This window comes from Choloepus didactylus, chromosome 15 (genome assembly GCF_015220235.1).
Source record: "Choloepus didactylus isolate mChoDid1 chromosome 15, mChoDid1.pri, whole genome shotgun sequence".
Lineage (NCBI taxonomy): Eukaryota > Metazoa > Chordata > Mammalia > Pilosa > Megalonychidae > Choloepus > Choloepus didactylus.
Window position 1 is genome coordinate 38,762,300 of NC_051321.1, and position 20,181 is coordinate 38,782,480.

Below are 20,181 nucleotides of genomic sequence, written 5' to 3' on the forward strand. Positions count from 1 at the left end.
TAAGATACTTAGGGTGGGTGCATAGATAAAGTGACATTAGAACAAAGTACAAGACTGCCTGTTTGCACACATCTTTGCAAACACTATTTTCATTGCCAATCAATACAGTTGAAAAGGTATGTAATGTAGTTTATTTGCAGTTTTTACTTATAGGTTGTTTTCACATGTTTAATAGTTATTTCCATTCCTTCTCCTTTAATCTGTCCTTTGAATTATTTACCCATATTTCTGTTATTGCAGATGTTTTCCTCTGAGATACATCAATTACTAGAAAAACATCAAATTGTAGAATAATATGTATAATATGAATCTAAATTTGTAAAGAGCCATATTAATCCCATATGTCATATTATTTATGAATTTATACTTATGTGTACAGATATATATGTACACCAATACACATATCTGTTGCCTTAAAAATGCATGCCAAAGTTTAAGTGGCTTCCCTGGGAGATGAACTGGGAGAAGGATAATGCATGATGCCATTTCTCACTTGTTTACTTCAAGACAGAAGGAAGAAGAAGATGACTATGTGAAGTGTATAAAATGTTTGGACATCTATGTTTTGGAGATAACACGTTGCTATTGACTTCAGGACCAAAGCATCAACTTGCCATCACGTTAATGTTAAGTGTAAAACAATGTGGTAAAAAGTAGAAAAAGAATAAAGCCTGATGATATTGTCAAGAGATGCTGCTCTCTTCCTGAGGAGAGAAGACTAATAGCCAGAACACATGATTAGCAATATGGAAACATCCATCAATATTTGAACCTCAGCTAGCAACCAGGAAGTATTAAAGTAGTCCAAATCTTCAATCAGTGTTGTAGTAACACCAACGTGGGGTCATGGACTCTAACACTTTAAAGATTTTTCTTTCCCACATCTGATCCTCTTGATATTTCCCCACAATTGGAGCTACTCCTTGATACAGTTTCTCTCACCTTCAAACCCAAATCTCCAGTCACTGTATGCGGCACTCATCCAAATGACCTTCCGTCCAGTTCTCATCTACCACTTCTTGGTGCTCCCTTTAAGAAAACTGGCATGTTCTCCTTGGTCCCTTCCTTCCTTCCTTCCTTCCTTCCTTACTTCCTTCCTTCCTTCCTTCCTTCCTTCCTTCCTCCCTCCCTCCCTCCCTTCCCTTCCCTTCCCTTCCCTTCCCTTCCTTTCCTTCCTTTTCTTCTTTCCTTCCTTCTTTCCTTCCTTCCTTCCTTCCTTCTTTTTCATTTCTTACTTTATAATATACAAAAGAAGGAAAGTCTCAGAACTGACCTGGCAAAAATTAACACTTCTTTAGAACACACAGAACATAGTATAGTTGTGAATCGACACACATTAATCACTTTTTTTGCTCTGTTTCACAGTGATACCACAGTAATAACTCAATATTACATACATTATTAAGGTATGTGGTGGTCAATATAAAAATCACTAAGTGGGAGAACAGCAGGTAAATCTGTGCAGCAAAGCACAGGAAAGTGTCTTTAATGGAGGTTGGATTCTCCCTGGATCTTCAGGGCATGGGGAGATGTGGAGGGGGGAGGTCAGAGGAGGCAACCCCAGTAGAGGGAGGGAGGTGAACGGTGCCCCAGGGGAGGGAAGCTGCAGACGGCACCGCAGCTGGCAGACGGCTGCCCCTTCCTTAGATAGGAGCGAAGCAGAGCTGGTATGAAGGCGGCACAGAGGCAAAGCCACTCTCAACTGGGGTGGTGCCGATGTCCTTTGGCTCAACCAGAGACTTCAGGGTAAAGTTCTGTAAAATGGTGGTGAGGAATAAAAACAGCTCCATGCGGGCCAGGCCCTCACCCAGGCACATTCGTTTTCCTGGAAATCGCAAACACAGGAGAAGATGCTCCTTGAATGCCATGTTTCTGAACTACCACAGAACACTCAGTAACTGTATTATGAATGATTAACTTGATGGGTGAGTGGAAGGCAGGATGTATGAAAGGACAATTGAATAGATAGGTGGATAGAGGGATGGAGACACTTGCTACACACCTAGTATCATTCTACAAATCCTTACTGTAGAAATATTTAAGTACTTGGCCTGTGCCAACTACTTCATTGAGTATTTCTGCATTATAGTGGCTGTTTGGACTTTTCCAGTTTCTGTCAATCTTTTTTGAGAATCAAACCTACATTCCTTGTCCAGGTGGGACAAAGGAGAAGGACTGAGAAGAGGGGGCTTACGTATCTGTTTCCCTTTCTACCTCTGGCACAAATTCATCTAATGATTTTTTTCCTCATGTTCCTTCAAAGTCATATGTCTATACCTGTCACTTCCTGACTTTAATATTTTGAATGGCTCCTATGCCTGTCCTATGGGCTATGTCCAAATTAGTTGACCTGGCCCTTTACATTCTGTTCCCAGTCTGATGTTCTGTGATCTTTCCATCCAGTCTTCATCCAAACCCTCAACTCTCAGCTCTAGCCAAACCCACCCCTCATCAACCTCCAACACATTAGGCAGTTTCAAGCCATGTGCCATGCTGTTTCTTTTGACTCAGATGCCTTTCTCTTGTACTTCCTTCATAACCGAGGTCAAATGTCATTTCCTCTTTATAATCCTTGTGATCCCCTCAGAATTCCTATAGAAATTCTGCCCTCACTGGATTTCCTCAGCATTATATTCAAGCTTCCATTGAAACACGGATGAGTTTGTGTCATAATTCTTTTTTTATTTCCCAATCCACCACTCTAAAATGTGCACTCCTTGAAGGGAGGGTTCAGTCCTTGTCATCTTGGTATCCACAGTGCCAGATACAAACCCAGCATCAAAAGCCACAGAAAAACCTAAGGCAGTTCCATGTTAAGAGACTCAGCACACACTGCAGGAGTGGAGACCCATTACCCAATAGAGGGTCTGTAGGAAGAGCAAGGTGCTCTGCAATCGTTGATGGTATCCTGCAATTCTCAGGGGTTTCTTGACCCTACAGTTTCTTTGCAGGCGGTTCTGAAATTTTCCCTCTAAAGCAAACATCCTGTTCCTGTCCCTGTGGTCCATGACTTTTGTAATATGCCGTGATCTCTCTTCTTTCCTTTCTCCCTGCCCCTTGTGACATAGCTGAAATGTCATTTCTTCTATTACAGTGTTGCTTATTCCATTTTGTGTGTCACTGTTGGGCACATGAGAGACAAAAGCAGGCAACTACTTCTCTCAGCCCCCAGTGTGGCCAGTGCTTCCCTCTCTCACAGCACAGGTCGTGTTTGATTGTACTGATCTTTCCACTCATCTGCTTCTCTAACTGTGTTGTGCCTATTCTGAGTGCCTATCCTTTCTTGTGGGTACTTATGTCCCCAAAGTCATCTAAGGGGTGAGGGGGGCACCACATAGAAGATACTCAGCAAAGCTGTGGTATTTGTGTGGCCTTCTCAGGGCAGGTGAGGACAGTCCAGATGAGTGTCACCTTCTAGGAGGAAGTTTTGTGTAGCTCAGTGATGTACCTGGAGGCAGAAATCAACCCATTCTCTAGCTTTCTCCCTTTGGAAGAAAGAACTGGTTCAGCTCCCCAAAGTCCCACCAATCTGGCCCAAGAATGCGGATGTACCCTGTGGTGGGAGCGTGCCTGGGCATTGGCAGAAGTGCTCATGACTGTGCACAAAGAGCAGCTCTCCAAGCCCCAGGCTATGCAGCATCCAAGTTCCAAATGATCCCATAAGATATCTTGTCCCCATGGAGTAGAGATGGACATAAATTTCTATTACCTGTTGAGAAAGGCATGAAGTAGTCACTCTTCTTAAAGTTGCCACTCTTATCCAGAAAGTGGCTAGGATCAAACTTCTCTGTTTGGGAAATTCTTTGTTATTGTGCATCACAGAAGTCAGTGATATGATCATGTTTGTGTCCTAGAATGAACATATAGATAAATCGAATAATAAAGAATTCACGGTGCTGGAGGAAATATAGGAAATCACTTAGTCCAATCTTTTTGTTCTATAGGTGAAGAAACCCAGGTCCAAAGAAGGGCAGTGACATTTCCAGCAAGACAAACCAAGTAATAAGCAGGGATGCAGTTAAGGTCAGTGGCAATGATCTTGCCAAAATGGCCTCCTATATTTTGAGGTATCGAGCACTTGAGTACTTGAGTGCCAAAGTTCTGAATCCTCTCTCCTTGTAACTAAGCTGGATCAAGCAGCACCTGCTCTATTTCATCACTTCAGGTTTACCACATCTTATATGTGATTTATGTTTCAAAATAGAAGTCTCTGCTGGTTCTTGAAATGCCAGAAATAACTGGAATCTGTTCATAGGGTTTTTGGAATAGAGGAGTGATGTAATTAAAAATGACCTTTCCTGGGATAATAAATACAGTAATAACTGTCAAATGTTAATAATGCAATTCATTTTCTTAATTTAAAAATATGGAAGACCTTTCTTTGCAGATGAATACAAGCCAAATAAGGGATAGTAAAATTAGAAATAACATCCTTTTAAAGCAATTCAGGTAAGGATCACCAATTCAGGCTAGGATCATCAATTAATGCTAAATCTGTTGGGTGAACAGTTTGGAAACAGGATATTCACAATGTCTTAAAGTACCATGCCAGAGATTGTTATTAATTACATGAGAAAAATGGCACATCTGATATGGAGAGAGCTGGCAGACATCTCTTACTAAGGGAGGAACTTAGCATCACCCATAATGGGATAGCCTGATATTGTGCGCCCCCACCTCCCTGATGCGATGCTGTAGGACGAACATATCACCTATGTAGTTTTCTTGTTAAAAGCACATAACTGGGATCTAATCTCATGAAATATATCACTGAAATCAGATTGAGAAACATTTTACACATGAATTGCCTGGACTCTTTAAAAATGTCAATGTTCTGAATGAAACAAACATGCCAAGAAACAAAGGAATGTAATTTAGTTAGTCACAGAAGAGAAATAAGTTTAATAATAATTCTCAATAAAATCTTAAAAAAGGAAATCTTTTCCTGGGTGTGACTATGGGTGAGAAAAAAGTGGACTGGAAGTCCTGACCATTGATTGGGGCAAGATCCTTTGCTTCTGGGTAATGGCTTCAATTTCTGCTTCCCAGAGATGGCATAGAAATTGCACCCTTAGCAAATGCACAGCCCTTTCTTTAGTATCGAAATAGGATTTTTAGTTATTTCTATTTTTATTATAATAGTAATTTGTGCTTGCATCAATTGGGATAAAGTAGCTTGTTGCATATCAATGAGAATGTCTGAATAAATACAGAAGCCATGTGTTAGAAGGCATCGGAAAACTGACGAGACAAATATTTGATTCAAGGTTGCAGAGATGGAAGGAACTTGGAGAGGTTAAGCTGACAGGTGCAGTCTATTTTAGCCTGTGTTCATTTCCAGTTTTGAAGGAGGCCTAGAGATTTATATCCTTCTGTCATCCTAGTGGAGGAGGGATGAACCCTTTCTGGAAGAAGAGAAACATTATCTGAGCCCCCACAGTTTTCATATATAATCTCTGTTATTCAACCAAAAATTACAGGGCATTTCAAGACAGAATTTAGAGGTCACAAACGAAGAGAGAATGGGGTGAAAGGCAATAAAAATAGACCCATTGTAGGGTATATTTCCCACCTAGTTTGAGGCAAGCATTACCTCCATATCAGAAATCTGAAAAGAAAAATTTGAGAAAGAAATATTATAGAAAAATTTCTTTTTGGAATATAAATACAAAATATAGCAAATAAAATCCAGGTGTATATGTGTGTGTGTGTGTGTGTCTGTATTTAGTGGGGAAATAAGGGCCAAAATAGAGGACTGTATTTAAGAATCCTCCATTTGATAAAATTATAAATCCATTAATGACAAAAAGCATGCAGACGTAAGAGGGGGATCTTCCTTAATCTGATAAAGAATATAGACAAAAATATATATAAAATATCATTTTCAATGGTGAGATGTTAAATCCCCATTCCTTCCTAAAGATCCCAAACAAAACAAAACGAAACAAAGCAAAACAAAACAAAAATGCCTATTACTCTCACTTCAAGTCTACAACTATCCTGGAAATCTTTGTCAGTGCAATAACGCAAAGTCAGGAGAATTGGAAAATAAGACACAAAATAAATATCAATGCAGCTTGCATTATTGTGTACATAGAAATTCCAAATGAATATGCAGACAATGTATTAGCAATATTAAGTGAAGTTGTCAATGTTACTTGATATATTATTAAATTAACAAAATAAATTCTATTTCCATACACCAGAAAAAATTGGAAAGGTCATTTAAAATAATCATACATTTTATAATAACATCAAAAATATTAATTGCATAGGAAAAAGCCTATAAACAATGTTCAGGCCACTGCACTGAGAACAAAATTTATTGAGAAAATTGAAGAAAGCACAAACAAATTGGGAGCATTTACCATATTCAAGAATTGAAAGATTCAACATGTCAAGAAGTCAATTCTTTCCAATTTGTTCTATAGATTTAATGCCATTCTAACAAAATTATTAGAACAGTGGTTTTGGAAATCGACAACTTGATATTAAAGTAAACAGCTAAGAGGGGCCAGAACAATATTAAAGAAGAAGAACAAATTTGGAAGCCGTAGGCTGCCAGCTATCAGAATCTGTGGAAAGCTTTATAATCCCTAACTGGAAACAACACAAAATCCATCATGCTGTCATAGGTATGATTATTGCACATTTCTCATCTCACCTGAGGGGAGAGCATTGGAATCATACTGTGAACAGGAGAACTTCAAATGCACTGAGGTGCAGTGTAGGGGAAACAAATCTTACCTTGGGGATGACATAGTTTCTGAATTTAATGTCACTGATCACTGCATGGGGCAGGTTGGTGGGCAGGAGTTCAATGTATCTCTGGATCTCGTGCAGCACGGCATCCGTGTAGGGCATGCTGCTCCTGTCCTGCATGCAGGGGCTCCGGTGTCTGCCAACCACGTGGTCAATCTCTTCCTGGATTTTAGCTGATAAGACACAAGTAAGAACTGATGGCAAAGGAGAAAAATGCACATTTGCCATAGCAATTCAGGGTTACATGAAGTATTACAAAAGTGTCCTAACATTGTTATAAACATAAATTATATGCCCACAGAACACCTAGACATAGAGAAAATTGCTGTAATATACATACATATAACTTTCCTAAAAGCTAGGCATTAAGTAATCTGTAAATACCTATATATTAGAATACAGGATAACCAATACATAGAAATAATGAAATGTTTCAAAATATAAATAGTATATAATTGACTCAAGAAATTACTGTCCTTGCAGACAGAAAAACAGAAGTCACATATTAATTTTATATTAAAATAATACACAGTGTTTTAAAAATTACATTTTACTCATGGATCTAGATGGACATTTGTGTTTGCTTGTGGGTGTCTGTGAGTGTGCAATTTATAATAGTACCTTCTCCATCCTCCCCAACCTAAAAAGACCTCCACTTTGAACCATTCTTGTGGTTTCTTTTGAAATGTATGTTCAAATTTCTAAGTAATCACACTTGCTACCACTATTACTTAATCATTTTTAGATAATATCTAATGACTTTTTCTTCAAAGAAATCAGTGATTTGCATCTCTACCACTACCCCATGCAAACACAGACACACATCCACAAACATCTACACACATCCGCACACATGTGCAACCCCCCCTTTCCCCAATAGATTTAAATCACAATTTTTTGTTATATTAATATTCATTATTTACATAATCAGGACTACATATATGTTCTCTGGTGAGATAATTATAATTATGCTTCATTTTGTGTACATATTTGCCCTTAAAAATATATCTTTATTTTAATTCCTAGATTTCTAGGTGATGATTTAGAATGATTTCTAACTGCTCCTGTAGCTGTTTCAAATTCCTGGCCATAATTTCCCAAGTGCTCAGGTCTCAGATAATCGATCACATCTCTTTTGCCATCTTTCATCACAGCTGCTCTGTCACACAGTCCATTCTAACTGGTTCTTTCCCAGGCCTGGTGCCCAGCGGCCTCCCTGAAACTCCATTCTCCTACCCAGGTTCTCCTCACTCCTGGAGCCCATGACTTCCTCTGATTTGGTTTCAGACATTTGGATGGAGCAAATACTCCAGAATCTTTATGAGAAAATGAAAAGAAAGGGTACAATTTTTGCAAACTTTCTGTTAATACACAAGATGACAATTGCTCATGAGACTCTTGATGCCGTTTTGATTCCTAATCCTTTATATATGATACAAATATGATACTGAGAGACTAGGAAATGAGAGAAGGTCATATGCACCATGTGGAAAGACAGCTAACTCATCATCTTCTATAGTAGGAAAGCAATAGATAAGAACTGATTTTCTTCTCTGAAATTTTTAATGATTTTCTCTTAAACCCAATGTTCTGAATTTCCACGACACTGTGTCTTGGGCAGATGCTTGTATTTCATTCTCTTTCTGGACACTTGGTGAGAATTTTCTATCTGGATGTCAGAGAATGGAGGTCTTTCCTTTGTTGCTATTCATGCCCTGCAGTGGACTTCTGGCTGCTGGATTCCAGAACTCAGGATGGGGAAAGCAGCTAAGGATCTCAGAATTCAAGAGATGGACTCCTTCCTAACCCCTCTTTTTGGCTCTGGCCTTCATTCCTTCCGTGTCTCTGCCCATGTGCCTTAGCGCAGGGCCTCTTAGTATACTTTCTCTAGAATAAACCTCTATCCTTATATGGGGGGAAGGCGGGCAGGAATTACATGCTGAAAGGAGTTGTAGAGCAAACTTGCTGGGGAAACCCTCCTATTTTTGGCCTCATTTTCTCTTACTACTTTCTTTAACATTTTGTACTTCTAAATACCAGACTGATGGGGATTGCAAGGGTACAAACTGACTTTTCCTTATTGATAAATCTTCCTCATCTGATATTTACCTTGCTTTTCATCGTCTCTGCTTAGTTAGTTATCACGTCTCCATCTGCTCTCTGTGTTACAGAAATTTATTGAAGATTTATCAGCTTTTTCCTGTTCTCTCCTTCAACTTTGAAAGTACTAATTCTCATTTATAATTAATTTATAGTTATTTCAGTGGTATCCCGATACAGGAAAAGGCAATGTGTATTGCTAATCTGTTGTGCATGGTTGGAATCTCTTTAAAGGTTAATTTCTAAGACTAAACTATTTATAAAAGATAAAAGTATTGATAAAAGATCTCCTTATCATTGCAAGGACTGTATTTTTCGGACAGAGACTTCCAGAATAACAAACTATCCTTAGGCACATCTTCTCCCTAAATAGCAGGACCTTCTTTATGAAGCTAACTTTTTAGAGTACTTGCCAGATTGTATACATTTTCCCAGGCTGCTTCCCTACATTTCTAGAATTTCCAGAAATTTCCAGAAATTGAAGCTTAAGTCTTCAATAAGGAAAAATTCCATTATCCCTGATCCAGAAATGAACACTGTATTTTCAGAAAGAGGAGAGATTTCTACAAACACATTCCTATCATTTAAGTGGCCTTTTCACTAACAATATTATGCAAATTAGGCCAATGCAAATATGTCTGCAGGAAATCATCTCCATTGGACCCCGGACAATGCTGGAAGGCTTCAGAGCTTCTCATCCTGCCGCCACAGTTCCTCACTTGTTTTATGAAAAGGTGTCTCATTTATATTCCTTCATCATATCTGGACAACTGACAGCTGGTGGCTGTGATAATGGATCTTCTCCAACACAGTCGCCATTGAGGACACTACAGTGCTTTGCCAACTTCTATGCCAAAATTCACCCTGCCCACCATCTGTCGTCCTACCTGCAACCTCTGGGTACTTCAGCAGGAGCAGGAGTCCATATCTCAGTGTGGGGCTTGTAGTCTCTGTCCCAGCACCAAATAGATCACTTACAGTCACTGTCAAGTTTTCCTTTGTAAATTCAGACTGTGGATTGTGTTTTTCCTAGGATGATTTGATGAAATTATTTGATGAATTTGTTTTCCTCCATATTTAATTACAATGAATCCAAAATCACACAGATTATTTTAAAGTTAAGAAACAGAAAAATGGATACTGCAGTGTTTGAAAAAATATTTCAAGGTATATCGGAAACTGTATGTTAGTTGGTCCAATCTTGATCTCTTACCCCTTTCCACCTAGCTTGCCTAAAAATTCCATTTCCTAGCCTAATTTAGAGTTGTGTTGGCCATATAATGTAGTTCATGCCAATGAGACATAAGCAGAACCCTGCTGGTGCCACTTTTCTCTTTACTTCTTAGTCCAAAGACAGATGGGAACATGGAGGAGGGGCAGATAACAATCTTGCGATGTGAGAATATGAGCATGAAGATGAAGGCCTAAATAGGAAGTATGGTAAAGAAAAATGGAAGGTACCTGATTTCATGATGTTTCAAGGCTACTGTGTTGGCCTTGTATGGACCCAAGTGACTCTTGGGGATAAATATAAACCCACTATTTCTTAAGCTATTCTTAATTGTGTTTTCTCTTATTTGTAGACTAACAATTGATAGAAAAGGGTAAATTAGGGTCATAACATGTAGGATGTTTTTAAGCCTGAATCAATGGTTGGCAATTTTCTTCAGTTAAAGAATTTATGGGGACTCAGTATTGACTGCAGACTCATTATGAAACTAAAATTGTGCAAAAGATATTATGGTGGTGCAATGTAGAATGGACTATAGGCAGAGACAAATTCACAAATACAAGGGGGATCCAGTGGTTTCGTATTCCACATGTGAGGCACTAGGCAAATTGCTCTAGCAAATGCGTGCATGAATGGGTAGGAATAACCAAACGGAAGAGACACAACAAACATGAATACAGAGAGTTTGGGTATTAACTGCCCATGTAAATGAAGGAGAGAATGGGGTTAATGCAGATGCCGAGGCCAAGGGACTCACTGACTAGAGATCCCATAAATTGTACTCTGTAGAGTGAAACGCACTTGACAGAGACAACTCTGCTTAAGTCTTTCCTTCTCATTTTCCCAGACGCTGTGTGCTATAATCCTTTCCATCTTCATTTTAAAGCTTGCTATTTTGTATTTTCTAACCTTTTAATTATTTCCATTTCATCTGAATTGAGCACTCTGCTTCTCCTCAGGTAGTTTATTAGTGTCTCTAGAACAGGACCCCTGTACATTAGTCATTTAAAAATTCAATTGTAAAATCTTCCATGCACACAATAGGGACATAAGCATTATTTGTCTGTTCTTTTAAACATCCCTGGTATGTACAGAATCAATCAAGGGACCACAACATACACAAGCAAAGAACTGAATTTTCTTTGACACTTTTCCTATTCCATTTTGTTCGGGAAACAATCAATATAGTCCTGAGGATTGTTAAATGTCCAGGGATTCTTGGTGTTCTTTAATTTTTTTCAAAGTAAATTTTTAAAAAAATTCTACGTTTTTAGGTATTTTGTTGTGACTCCTGGGGAGATAATCTATGAGAACAGGGAAAGCATTGCAGAACTAAAAGAGAAAAAAATCAGTTATTTAAAAAAAAATTTAATGAAGACTTATATCATAATGCCCAACTCTTGTTGAAACTGGAGCTATAATGATGAATAAAAAAGCATCTTCGTCTTGAATTCTGAGTGTGGATAGATTTGAGGGAGAACATTCTGACCAGAGAATCGAAGATGATAATCATTTCCAGTACACATACATCACTTTTATAAAATAAAAGCATCTTTATGGCAATTTTCTCATTTTTACAACAATTCTTTCCTACAAGTTTGGAGTAAAGGATGGCATGGATTACTATGATTCACATTTTGTAGATGAGGACAAAGGGTAAGGGAATTTGGACAGCCTGGTGTAGAGCATAAAGCTAGTACCTGCTGTTTCTTTCTATCGAGCAGCCTCAGAAATAGAATTGGTATTGTAAAACATGGAGGCACTTGAGGGTACCATAAAACCCAGCTTTGCATTTTATAGATTTGGTGGCTGTGCACCAGAGCAGGTACGTGACTACTCTAAGATCACACAACTATCATTTAGGCAGAGTCCAGGATAGACCAGCTCAGCCCAGCTCAGCACCATGAAACCCAATCATATTGTCATCCAACCCAGTGACCTTTCTGGTAGGGTCCAGCTGAAGCAGCAAACACCCCCACACCTTAGTCAGTGTTTCCTGGCAGCACCGTGGTCCCAAACATTCTCCCTCCTTGATATCCTAAATTAGGATATTTCTGCCAAGTAATGTGATGAAGAGGTCTCCAAGTGTCGTTGAGAGGACAAGCTTTGTGGGCAATGGAAGCCTATCAGCAAAGGTCTCGGGTCTCCACTGAGTGCTATGGGCATGCTTTTCAGAAGTCACCAAGTACTTTATGGAAACTGGACTTTGAGTTTTGATGGAAAAACCTCTGAACAGGGAGCCAATGGTCTTGAATTTGAGCTCAATATTCTGGGCATGCGGTTTCTTGTATTGTATAAAGAGCTTGCAAATCTTTCCCCGATGTTTGATCTATGATGCCAAGCTTTGGCCAGGACTGTGGTTTTCAAACATTCATTTTACTGTTTGATCCGTATAGGTTTTAGAACTTGCCAGAGAAAAGAGAATAAATGGTTTCTCAGGAAAAGGGATCTTGATCTCATCTGGACTGATGGTGTGCTCAGAATCCTGAGGTTTTCACTGAGTTTTGCCATTATGGTAAGAAAATCCTGATCTGTGTATTCAAAACACGTGTGGAAACAACTGAGCAGATCTCATTGCAGGGAGAACAGCCCAGGATAAATGTAGGATCACAGGGAGACCCTAAAGAATTGAAAACATTTTTAAAACACCATTAAAATGTACATATAAAACTCTTTGTCTTTGAGATACAGTAAATGATAATTTTAGAATCACTAAAATAAAAAGGTAATTTCAGAAGCACTAAAGCCGTATATATCTAGAAATTCTCTTATCAGTCAAAAATTCAGCATGCGTAGAATCAACGCCTCACTTTACCCCTCAACCTGAGTTGACCATTCCCTTTTTTTTTAGTTCAGTTTTATTGAAATATATTCACATACCATACAATCATCCATGATATATAATCAACTGTTCACAGTGTGATCATATAGTTATGCATTCATCACCACAATCTATTTCTGAACATTTTCCTTACATCAGAAAGAATCAGAATCAGAATAAAAAATAAAAGTGAAAAAAGAACACCCAAACCATCCCCCATCCCACCCTATTTGTTATTTAGTTTTTATCCCCATTTTTCTACTCATCCATCCATACACTAGATAAAGGGGGTGTGATCCACAAGGTTTTCACAATCACACTGTCACCCCTTGTAATCTGCATTATTATATAATTGTCTTCAGGAGTCCAGACTGCTGGGTTGGAGTTTAGTAGTTTCAGGTATTTACTTCTAGCTATTCCAATACATTAAAACCTAAGAGGTGTTATCTATATAGTGCATAAGAATGTCCACCAGAGTGACCTCTTGTCTCCATTTGAAATCTCTCAGCCACTGAAACTATTTTGTCTCATTTTGCACCCCCCTTTTTGACCATTCCCTTTTTTTTTTTTCTTTACTCCCCCTTCTCTCCTGCCCCTGGAGACTTCTAAAGTACTTTCTGTTTCTATGAATTTCCTTATTCTAGATATTTCATATAAATGAGATCACACAATTTTGTCCTTTTGTGTCTGTCTTATTTCATTCAACACATCTTCCAGGTTCATCCATGTTGTCGCATGTATCAGAACTTCATTCCTTTTTCAGGCTGAATAATACTCCATTGCATGGATATGCCACATTTTGTTTATGTGCAATCTGTCAACGATACTTGGGTTGCTTCTACTTTTTGACTACTGTGAATATTGCTGCTATGAATATTGGAGTTCAAAGGGTGTACTTTTCTGGAGTTATTTTGTTGAAAAAGTGCTTATGTTATTTATTATCCCTAGCAATGAGACATCCCAATCTTTCAAAAATGCTTAATGCCTCAGAACATTACAAAGCTTGTTCTTTCATTCATTCTTCCAATGTAGATTTATCAAGTGCTGATTATGTGCCAAGCATAGAGTTACTGCCCTTCTGGATCAAGGCTCTACATGTCATCACTTGGTTTTATTTTCTGGGATGAGGAGACACCTTCGGAATTACTCAGATTGGTGTTGGTGGCATGGGCGAAAGCACCTGCTCTGTCTGAGTCTTCTCCATGGTTACCCATTTTGCACCAGCAGCCCAGGCTTTCTCCTCCAAACAGCAGGACACAGGTGCCACCACGTGTCTTTCCCCACGGGACAGTTGGTGGTGGAGCCCATTTCCAGATTTCGCTGATCTCAGCAGTTCCACATTTTCATGAGTGTTGTATGAAGTATGCCCAAAGTCGGATTGCTCTGTGGTGTCCAGTCCACGCAGTTCCTGGCTTTCTACCTATTTTCCTGGAGGAGTAACTAAAACATACAGCTCACAGTCCGCCATCTTGCCCCGCCTCCTCTTGACCATTCCCTTTTAACTGGTTTTGTCATGGTTTTCCAAATATTCCTTTACCTCCACTGCATTTATTTATACCTTTCTAGCCCAACACGCCTAATATTTTGAGGGAAGAAAGAAAAAAATGTAGAGGCCACTTTTCAAGACATCTAATAATTCAAATTATCAATGCAGAATCAACTCTGTCTACAAAGCCTGTTGACAATTAAGCATTGATATAGGAAGGATGAGAATAGTTAGGAACCTCACATTTTCTAAAACATAATAAGTAGTTGATGGAACCATATGTCAGACCACCAAGGGGAGATCTGAAGAGTGAGAGATTATGGGTAAATTAACTATTTGAATTAATAAATGTGAAAAAGTAAAAGCAATCCATATGTATAAGAAGAAAAATTACAAAAATGTATAAAACTTATGAGAAAACATGTTGCTTGCCTAAAATAAAAGCAAATCAAGTTTTTTTTCTTTCAAACTTGAAGAGCAATATAGAAAAAAAGATAATCCTGAACTAGTTATATCCATTATTACCTATCAAAACCTCAAATTTAATTTATTGGGGCAAATCTTCCCTCTCTGTTGATATCTGGGATTTTGCTCTGTATTAGCAATCAATAGAACACAGTGTGTCATAATAAATTTTAAAAGTTGACCACCATTTAGATCAATTCCATCATTTTAGAAATGGAAAAATTAAAGCAGAGGAAAATTTTCTTTTTCCTATGATGATTTGTCAATGAAACAATTGTTATTAGTAATCAATAAGCTTTAGATGCAAAAAGCCCACAAATTCACAACTATAAAAATAACTAAGGTCAAATTAAATCAAGTGTTGTGAAGAAATGACAAGAGACTGAATAGTAGGAACCCTTTTGTGATTTGCCGCTTCGATGCCAGGACCCTTTGCAAGTGCAATTGGACACCCTCCAGGGGAATAAGCTTTCTGAAAAGGTTTCGTCTAGCAAGGGAGGTGAAGGGTAATTTGGGAAGCCTCTGGGATTTCTTTGTCTGTGTGTGTGTGTGATTCATGGTTAAAATCTGATTTTCAGTCTTTTACTTCCTTTCAAAGAGGGTGAGTTAGAATCCAAGGCAAAAGTGGGAGTATTGAGGCAAGGACTTCCTAGGTCAGAAGAGCTGGCAGTGAGGGGTACATGATTACCATGAAGATTCTAACACAAAATCCAGTAAAGAGGAGGGAAAAGATAGGCAGAGAAGAAAACAGAGGCAACTTATAGTTAGGCAAGGCAGGGCAAGTGTTATTAATAATAATCAAAATCTAGTTAAGTAAATCCTTTTCAAGTCTGATACTTATAGCCTGGTTTTTGTGTATTTTATAGAAGTATGCTTTAGCATATATTTCTTAAAATATATAAATCAGTTGTGTGGGTAATGAGTCATGTTAAATAATTCATGTTGATATTTTAAAAATCATCCTGAGTTAGAGGGAATTCACGATGTGAGAGGTCCACTAGGAACTCCACAGACAAGCATCGTGACAGGGCAGAGCTTCAGGCTCGGGCCTTGAAGAAACCCTTGGACATGCCAGTGAGGCTGCCCATATACCTGTTGTCCAACTAAGGAAAAGCACAAGTCACTTGTTTCATGCTCTGCTGGGAAATGATAAGGTCATTCCCATGGTGACCCGGAAAAGTGTTCCCTGGTGAAATGTTCTGGAACAGGAAATCCATAATGAAGTTATGGGGGAAACACTGCTCTTTAACTGTTGGAGAAAATGAGACTCAAAGCCCTCTATCTTCATGTTGTTCTGATTTGCAAGTAAACAAACAGAGCTCAGGACAGAAAAGGGTTAAATGAGCTTTGTATACCCACGCTGTGTGCTCAATGATGCGTATACACAAACACACCCCTGTACACACATACAAACAAGCATAGAGTCATAGAAGCTTCTTTGGGGCTCTGCTTCAAATCCAGCCTCCTCCACCTGAGGGCTGATGCTGCTACTCTCAGGAAAGACCCTGCTGCTCCTGAAATGTCTCCAAGAATGTCACTCAAGGATTCCTAAGAGGCTGGTCTATGACAGTTGGCAATAAGAGTAAAGAATCACCCACCGTTGGTTTTCCTCAGCTCCTCCACAAGGCAGCGGGCTTCTTCCTGAACACGGTCCTCAAGGCTCCTCTTCCCCATCCCAAAGTTCCTCAGGGTCATGAGGGAGAAGCGTCGGGTCTCCCTCCATGTCATTCCATTGCTGAACACGACTCCTACAAAGAGGGGACACAGGCACTAGGAAGGAGATGCTGGTCAAGGAAGAGGTTCTGGGCAGCCCTGCTATGGACCAGGCTGTCCTGAGGAGCAATTCAAGTCTCTGTTTTCAATGCCCTGCTCCCCACCCCCATCACCTCTGCCCAACACAGGCACACATCCACCTACCTAGTCCTTTAGAAGCTCTTTCAGCCAGTGGGAAACTGCCCCTTCCAGAAAACTCCTCTCCATGATCAACCAGAGCTTCCTTCACTGCTTCATACCCATGCAGCACCACAGTGGGCTTCCAGCCCAAATAGAGAGTGAACACAGGGCCATAGGTTTCAGAGAGCTGGGAAATGGGAAGGAGATGCAGATATTAGCAAAGAAGTGGCTGTTTGGTCTCTATCTTGTGCATATATTGTGCAGACTGATGTTATGAGAATATTGTTGATGTTTTTATTCTGCCACACAGTATTAAAGATTCTAAACATTTAGCATAAGCATTTTGGTTATTTGCAGAGGGTGTCTGATGTGCCAGGCAATGGTATCATCAATATTGTGAGCTAGGTTTATTTAGTCCCACTTTACAGATAAAGAAATTAAGGTTTATCAAATTTAAATTTTGCATCCATGAACCCCCATATAATAAATAGAAGACACATTTTGGTCCCTCTTGTCGACCTCTGATGCCTGATGAGTTTATCACTTCACAATGCCCATTTTGGATCAATACCCAACTGACGCCGTTAGGATCTCCTGGAAACCTCTTCCCATAGGGATTCTATTCGGTAGCTGTGTGATGAGGCCTAGAAATCTGTATTTTTAAAAACTACCCGAGATGACTCCAAGCCCAGCGCATTTGAGTTCTGCTGGTGTTGCTAACACAGAAAGAGAGCGGGCGCCACAGAGGCTGTGCCGGGACAGGCAGCATCTCCTTCCACCCTGCAGGCTCCAGAGGCCACAGGCAGCAGCTTCTCGCAGAGCCCAAAAGGTTTCTGTCCCCACCCAGTGGGCCCTGACCGAGAACTTTCTTTCATTCACTGATGCTGTCCTGAGTCCACATCGCTATTTCCTTGACCTCAGGCCCAGTTTGCTCCTTCAGAGAAGGTTAGTTTTTGTTGCTCATCTGAACAAAACACATGGTTTATACAGTAGACGGCTTCTTGAATGAAATGTGCAATCACGAAAACACTTCTATTAACCTTGAACTTCAGCCTAGAAATATAGCCAAGAACTGAAACAGTGAAGGGCAGCTGCACGCCCTACTTTTGCTGCTTGTCCACTTTGTTGATTTGACTCTACCCTGTGATGGCCTAAATGTTTCTTTTCTTGCAAAATGCTTTCTTTCATTCTATTATTTCTGACATTGACAGAAAAACAAAAACAAAAAAACAACAAAAACAAGAAAATCTATGGGGAACTTTCACCTTAATGGTCTATTTTAATACATTGACTCCAAAGATGCATTTTATTTACTGTCAGGAGTTGACTTAACATTTGCAAGGCAGTGGAGGAGCCTAGAGGATACTTACCTTGCTCAAAGATTTGCTGATGTCCTTAGCATGTAACTGTAAGATATTTCCAATAATTGGGACAAGAGTGGGGCCAGGCGGGAGCTTCCCGTTCCCATAGGTCTGTTTCCAGAGGGAAAGGAGAAGCAAACAGGAGAGACAGAGAACCAGAGCAACGACCGGATCCATCGGAACCTTTTCTTCTTACTGAGGCAACTATGAACGTGCAGTCCAAAGCCTTTATATCACTCCACACTGTTTGACCTTATAAAGTGACCAGTCAGGTAGATCCACTTGGATCCTTTCTGACTGGTCTTTGGCTCATTGATAAAGATTTAAAAACAGTGTTCTTTAGTCTTGTTTTCCTTTTTTTCCAAGGCTGCAACCTGGAGATTATTATTTAATTGATCTTGGGCGGAACCAATTTAAATTTAAATTAAAAAACAATGACACCCCTGGCAGTTCCTGAAATAAATGATTTGATTAAAAATTTGCCAAAATTCTCAATTCTTAAACTAATAATCAACTGGGAACTTATGATTTGAGGGTAATCCTTATAATTTAGGCCTTGCATTTAAAAATGTTTCTCCTGTTATGCTTTATCAAACACTATAATCATTTTTGTCCTTGAAAATGGAAGCATTTTGAAATATTTTAATGTACTATACTGACATCACAGCTGCGTAAACATAAAATAGCTAGTATAAAACATTATTCATACACCTTGGATGATCAAACATGATTCAAGTAATTAATAAATGCTGTGTAAATATCCACTCCCCTTACCATTAACTACCCCCTCCAAACAAACAAACAAGCAAACAAACAAACAAACAAAGAAAAAACACCAAATGAGGGGAAGGAAAGCTCTGGGTGAACAGGAAACCTGTTCAGTATCACATAGCTCATCAGTGCCAGAACTGGGATTTGAACCCAGGTATTCTGATGCTCATCATGGTGCATTCTTTCTTACACCACAGCTTCCTCAAGAACAATTTTAACCAGACAAAAAAAGCCCCCTAATATTAGTTAGTCAAAATGCATACACCATTGGCTGTCGCAGGATAATATCTCTCCTGAGGAATCTGAAAATGAGGATGCTGACTCCTTCTCTCTATGTAAGGATCAGATAAGTGAGGAGCCTTGCTGCTCTCATATACTACCTAATGCTTTCTGTTCTGATGGTAAAGAGCCAGTTATTCTTTCTGATACAGAAGTATATTCATCGGAACTTTATACCCCAAAATACTCAGGTATAATTTGCAAATGATAAAAAGTGGAAAGGCCTTACTCTATAAACTGGGATAGATGATTCATATCCTTCCAGTCCTATGTTAGAAAACTGTGCTGAGGGAGAAACAGGTTCAAGTAAAAAAAGGAGGAAGTGAGGACATGATGTAATGGCTAAACTAATTACAGGATGAAATAAGAAACTATACTAAGTTAGATATAAGTAATAGTCCTCTCTCTTCTAACTTTTAGTTTTTATATAAGTAAGGGATATGTTGTATTGCTCTTACAGAAGTTATAGCTTATTAGAAATGTTTTCCATAAAGTTTTGCAGGCATTCAAGGTTAAGTTTGAATCTCTGATTACTCTGAATACCCTCCTTTGTTCTTGACTCACTTGTGGTTCATCACCCATGGTTCAAATATAAAAATAGAATATGACTTAATTGGATGTACCCTAAATCAAAGGCTCTACAAATACTCTGTAACTTGGTCTAGAGAGGTCTTCTGCTTTCATATCCAACTACATCTGGAAGGGACAGAAGTCCCCAGGCTTGGTAATGTGTCTATTCATTTCTGCCTTGTAAAATTGTTCCTTTTACAAGTTTTTGCTTCTTTAGTACATGTGTTGAATTTGAATTCTTGTCTTAAGTGCTCTTTACTTTAAAACTATTGTCTGCTCCATACTCTTATTTGAGTAGGAGGTTACTTGAAGCCCAGGAATACTCCAGGAATAACAGGGCCATAGGTGCTCACAAGAAGGAAAAGGGACTGGATTTCCTCCCCTCTCTCCATCACTGTGGAGTGAACCTGCTCAGCTTGACTGAGGGGAGAGCCTGTGTCAG

General features: G+C 39.1%; 1 pseudogene; it reads right to left on the minus strand.

Moving 5' to 3' along the window:
• Positions 1–1,472: 1,472 nt before the first annotated feature.
• On the minus strand, positions 1,473–18,296 carry LOC119509788 (annotated as a pseudogene).
• Positions 18,297–20,181: the final 1,885 nt, after the last annotated feature.